This window comes from Garra rufa, chromosome 14, assembly GCF_049309525.1.
Source record: "Garra rufa chromosome 14, GarRuf1.0, whole genome shotgun sequence".
NCBI classification, from domain to species: domain Eukaryota; kingdom Metazoa; phylum Chordata; class Actinopteri; order Cypriniformes; family Cyprinidae; genus Garra; species Garra rufa.
Genome location: NC_133374.1, coordinates 6248780 through 6254779, shown reverse-complemented (window position 1 = coordinate 6254779; position 6000 = coordinate 6248780). Strand labels below are relative to the sequence as shown.

The 6000-nt window shown below is 37.3% G+C and overlaps 1 protein-coding gene across 2 annotated transcripts in view; it reads left to right on the top strand.

Moving 5' to 3' along the window:
* Window positions 1–6000, top strand: part of slc8a2b (solute carrier family 8 member 2b) — a 146966-nt gene that overhangs the window by 98757 nt on the left and 42209 nt on the right. The gene's annotated exons all lie outside the window — the stretch shown is intronic.

Sequence of the window (6000 nt, the reverse complement as noted above, 5' to 3'; positions counted from 1 at the left end):
ACAAACGGTAAAACGGCTGTTGGAGTTCTTTTGGACTATATATATATATTTATTTATTTATTACATATATTTATATAAATGTATGTTTGTGTTTATTTTTGTATACAGATCTATGTATAATTATATATTTTAATTAATATATTTGAATAAAAATCATTTAAAAACTTTTTTAAGTAACGGTTAGTGTGTTGTATGCATCATGGGAGAAATGCATTTCAGAGAAAAAAATGCAGAATAAATAAATAAAATAATGCAAAGAAGACAGTAAAGCCGATGAAACGTGAGAAGAGGGGAAGGAAAGTGTCAAAGAGAGAAAGTTTGGAAGACTGCAGAAAAGGAAGAGAGGCTAGAGAAACATGGAGAGAGTTAGAGAGAGAAAGAGTTGAGCTGGAATGTTTTTTCCCTCTCAGAGCTCAGTGTGTAAGCTTGCGTCTACCTCCCAAAGCTGCTTTCACAAAGAGATTTACAAGACAGGTTTCTACCGCCCTGCATTTCAAGCGTGTGTGTCTGTGTATGTACGTCTGCCCACTTGTGTGAGTTATTTCATGCATATAAAGTGCATGCGAGCAGAACACTGCAGATTTTCATGTGAAAGTTTCAGAATTGGCTATATTTCAGTATGTGCGCTGACATTAAGGTATGACAGTAATTTTACTTTTACATGGACAACACGATACCTGGCACAGACCTACTGACATAGTTTTAATAGATGTGAATATGTCCTCTCACAAAGGCTTAAAAAACCCTAAGATGCCAGGAAATGTGTGTGTGTGTACCCTGCATCATGTCTTGTGTGTCGGCACTGTATTCCGAGGTTCTTCCACATACAAAGGGGGCTACTTAGCTTTTAGAATTATTTATGTTGTTTGGCTTTTTGTGCAACAGTCTTAACCACTTGTCTCCTCCTATTAGACTGAATGACTCTACTGAACCCAGCTGAAATCTCTCCAACTCATCCAACTAAAATCCCCCTCTGCCGCTTGGAGGCATCTCAGCGTTCTGAAAAGATAGACACTTCATAGACTATATACTGTCTTGCAGAATCCCATGTTTGCAGCCCCTTGTTAATCAAGCAAAGTTTTGCTAATAAATGCTTGTAAATCAAAATCATTATTGAAGGTTTGATGTTGTTCAGACACCCCAAATAAACGTTTTTAATAGCTATTGGTGCACCAGTTTTCAAATGTGCTACATAACTGGAATTACCTTTGTGCAAGACATTTTGGGTTTAGTACAAGTTGCGCTGTGTGTCAGCATCAAGGTTGTGCTGTTGAATATTTTATAAAGAAAGTGAATTTTAAAAGTAAAATAATATAACAATAAATATAAAAATACATTTTTTGAAATGTGAAAAAATAATGTAAAAAAGAACAATTTTTAAAAATAAAATGCATAATCACAATAAAACGAATCAAATATTGTATCCCTTTAGACAGCAAATCCATCTGGGGAGGGAGCACAGGCCTAAATGCCGGATCAAATTTGCCTGCTGGTTAAACGCAAGGCATTGCTGGAAGTGGCATATGGTAATGCTGCAGTTATTGGGAGTGTGTTTATATGATTAGAGAGTGAGAGGTCGAGATGAATGTCGAACAAGAGTGATTTGTCTTCTTGTGCAGCGAAAGGAGATCAATGCAAAGTGCCTCTTGCCCACTTAACAAGCCATGTAAACTCATTAACTTCCTGAGACCTGTCCCTGCTTTTACATACACACACACACAAACATGGCAGATCAGTGAAATTACTTGTGTACGATTAGGTTAATGTGTTAATGAGTATGACTGGGTGTTTGTGTTTTTTTTTACTTGATTGTGTTGAAGTGTGTGTGTGTGGAGAAATTGGTTTGTATGCACGTGTGTAAGAGATAGTTGGGATTTATAGGTTTCTATTATTGTATTGTATTATTGTTTTGCACACCTGTCTATGATTAATTTAGTAATCTGTAATTTTGGAATGTGCATGGTAACTCAGACATGTCCAAAACTGAATGTTCAAGATGTTGGTGTTCACTTTTTATTTGTACATAAAAGTAAAGAATAAAGGTTCTTCAATGGTTCTTTACAGGATTGTAGATTCTTTATTTATCAAGAAACATTTTTATGAGTTTCTTGAGTTGTTATATGGTTCTTCAGTAATGGAAAAAAACAATTTAGTGTAACATTTTAGGTCTTCTAAACTGCCATTTTTTTCTTTGGAAATGCATCAATTATGAAGATTTTTTTGAATAGATATGTGTGAGAACTAATATGGCGGTTTGGATGATCATAATGACGATGATGATTAATGATGATAAGGTGTTGATATGGAGAACGCAGGTGAAGTAAGATGGAGTTCATGTCTCCTTGCTGCTCATGTCTTTCTGTGTATCTGTAGATGGAAGATTTTTCTGAATTCTCCCTCTGCCTCCCCAGTAGGTTTGTCCCACATCTTAGATTCCCTCCTTCTGGCAGATTCTACAACTTTATTTGCCTCTGATTTACAGAGGGATACACACTCACTCACTTACTTACTCACTCACTTACTCACACACACACACACACACACACACACACACACACACACACACAAAAATCAGTACATGTAGGCACACAAGGCTTTCCTCCTTTTGCAGATTGCTTGCAGAGACAACTTTTACATGCGCATACATTTGCAATCCTGTTGTTTTTTTGGTGTACAATTTACTGGCATCTTTATTATGTGCAAGGTTGGGCAATACCATTTAAAGTGCCCCTATTATGGATCATAAAAGGTTAATATTTTGGTTTTGGCACACCCCAACAACAGGTTGATATCCATGCAAGGTCAAAAAACACTTTCATTGTCTGATAATATGCATTTATTTTTACATTATTTGCTCAACGACTCCCAAATGGTTCGCTCAGTGATTCATTTTTCCCAAACCCTCCTTTGTGGGCACTAATCTGCAGTGATTGGTCCGATGACTCAGTCTGTTGTGATTACTCTATTGCGTGCAGCGCATGTTGGAAACGGAAAGCCCATCACCATTATATTAAACACCCAAACAGCCATGGTATATGCGTTAACCCAATGCAGAAACGTATTGATAAAGCACTGCAGTTTGTACACCAACGTATTGCTCTATTCTTTATAATACTTTTGAGTAAAAACAATGACAAGCATTCACTATTCATCGACACATTTGTAGACAATTGTGAGTGAACAGATATTGCTGGGTCGGTACTTCTGCAGCGATGTAGGGCGATTTTGAAGTTGGAGGAAAAATTTTTTTTTTTGACATACCCTAACTGTACCAGTGTAACAGTGTCTTCTTGATGATGCTATCCACAGAAATCCGCTACGGTGTTTGAGGAAGGGGGGGGTTAAGTTTTCCCAGGTCTGCGTACGCAAAAAGTGGGCGGGGAATATGAGAAGGGTCAGGCTGCAGACATGCACTCTCAGACATATTCTGCTGATCTATGGCCACGGATTTGCCGGTCTTGTCATTTTCTCCTACAGACGACTTGCAGGACCCTGTATGTTATGATACTAAATTAGTTTTAATCGTTATACCACCACAGCTTCTTGTCTCCACTGGCAAACACACACAATTCATGTCAATTGCAAGTGGCGATTGGAACTGACATGGTAATTTAGTCTTTTTTTCCTTGTCTTCACTACCTGGCTAGTGTTGTAAAATGTTGAGAGATTCAATAAAAAAAATAATAATAATAAAAATACAAAAAAACACTGCAAGTGACGTCACTAGCGGAAGCACAAGTGTCTGAGAGTGCAATCTGAAAATGAGGAAAGTGTCACAAAAAATGAGTTTTTGTGTCATGTAATGTAGTTTTAAGAGGTTTTCAGGTGAGAATGTACTTGTTTATAATTCAAATATGCAATTTGTTAATAAAGATAATGTATATTTGAAAATTAGTCAACGTTTTTGGACTTGAGAGCTCCGGATCGTCAGCGGCCGTCCTGCACTCATGAACCCGCACGAGAAAAGCCTCCGCTGGCTCTGATGTCTCTGTTGTGGTTAAACATGAGATATAATTCGTTTTGGGAAAATTTAACAAGCAGTGTTTTGTCTCATAAATCTATTATTTGTTCCAGAGCAAATCATTTTGGCAAAGTGTCATCATGTTTATGTAAATTGAATGCTGTATATCAGAGCGCTGCCTGTGTAATTGACTAAATTGCCTAGCATCTTTTATGATGACTGTTGTTGTTTTTGTTTATTAAATATTATTATTCCTTAAATAATATTTTATATAAATAATAGTAGTAATCAAAAGTGTGTAGTAGTAAGAAATGGTGCGTGTGTTTGTAATGGTGATTTTAGTTATATTGTTCCACCTTTTACGAGTCAGCAGTAAAGTTCAAGTTATTTTTAGTTTCAACAACAGCTTGATGCAGCTAACAAATGCACTGAGCAGTGATGTCATCCGAAATCACCATTAACAGATGATATTAAGGATATTAACGTTATGAGAAAGAAAACGCTTTCCTTAGCAGATATTCAAACTACATGGTGAATATGAAGAATGAATGCTGAATGAGTGGGACTCCTTTTCAGCCCTGGAGTTTCAAGCCTTAGACCGGCCCACTTTAGTTCACGACTGACTATATTAAAATTGCGTCATTTCCAATTCAGTGCAAATACAGTAGCCTAACTGGCTCTGCGTCTGACACTAAATGAAATTTTAAAAATGGTCATATTTCTTACCACAAATTTCCCCTTTTTAGGTTTCTGATCAAGGTAAGTCAGATTTATTAATGTAGTGAATCATCTGCTGTCATTAATTATCTCAGGGCATTTTTCATTGAGCAGGTGTAATATTCATTAATATTAATATTAATTATTCGAATTCTTATATTCACTCAATGACAATCCTACCTGCCCATTCTAGTGTGTTGGGCTCATGACTGGTGCTTGGTAACGTTACGGGGCCTGGCTGCTGAAGAGCTACAGTACAAGAAAAAGTTTGATACATAAACATTGACATAGACATTGTTGTTTTGCACTGCTCCTAACTAGCTTAACGTTAACTTACCGGCCGTTTCATCGTCTTCATGTGTTGTTGTACTCTCGCTGACGCTGGTTTTAACGAAAAATGTACTCAGCTTAGTACTTTTGGCCGCGTCAGTTTCTAGAGCTTTCTTTTTTAAATTCTGGCCTTTTCAGCGCCACCTTTGCGCTTTGTATTATCCATTTTTCATCTCTCGCGTATCTCTTAACAACTGATTTTGCTGTTAAGCAAGATGCAGCTGTTGGGGGAGTCGAATGATAATAACGTCATCATTAACCTGCAGGCTGCATTCTGCTCATGGGGCTGCGAGAAAATAAATAAAAAGAGTGGCGCTGCGGTAAAATAATGAATAAAAAGAGTGAGGCTATGGTAAAAAATAAATAAATAAAATAAATAAATAAAAAGTGCGACTGCTGTGAGTGCAGGCAGCTAGGGACACTGGCCCTCGCAGCCAAAAAACTGACCGGCCCACCGGGAATTCTCCTGGTCCTTCCGGGCCTGATGCTGGATCAGATGCAGGTAATTACGATAGCTCAGAGCATTTTGTCTTATAAAACTTGTGAGCTTATAAATCAGTGAGCTTTTAATACAGTAATACAATACGTTTTCAATGAAGCAACACAAGTTCCTTCGTTACTAGTTCTAAAGTGACATTTTTGAATTAGTAATGGAGGCTTGTGCTCAGCTGTTTAACTGTCAAACTGTGATTTAAATCCGTGGCGGAAAGGAAATAGTTCTGCACAAAAGAGGGGTTTTAAAGACACTCTGCTATTATTTCTTATGTATTTACACACTTGTGCCCTCAAACTGTTGTATAAACACAATATCACACTCATAGACTTAAGATATGGCTGCATGTCAGCACGCTGTGATTACCTACGGCCGAATCACAGCCGTGCTGATATACAGCCATATCTCAAGTCTACGAGTGTGATATTGCTCATATATACTGATGCATAATTTGAACTTGACCATACCTAAATTGCTGCCATGTGATTGGCTGTCTAAT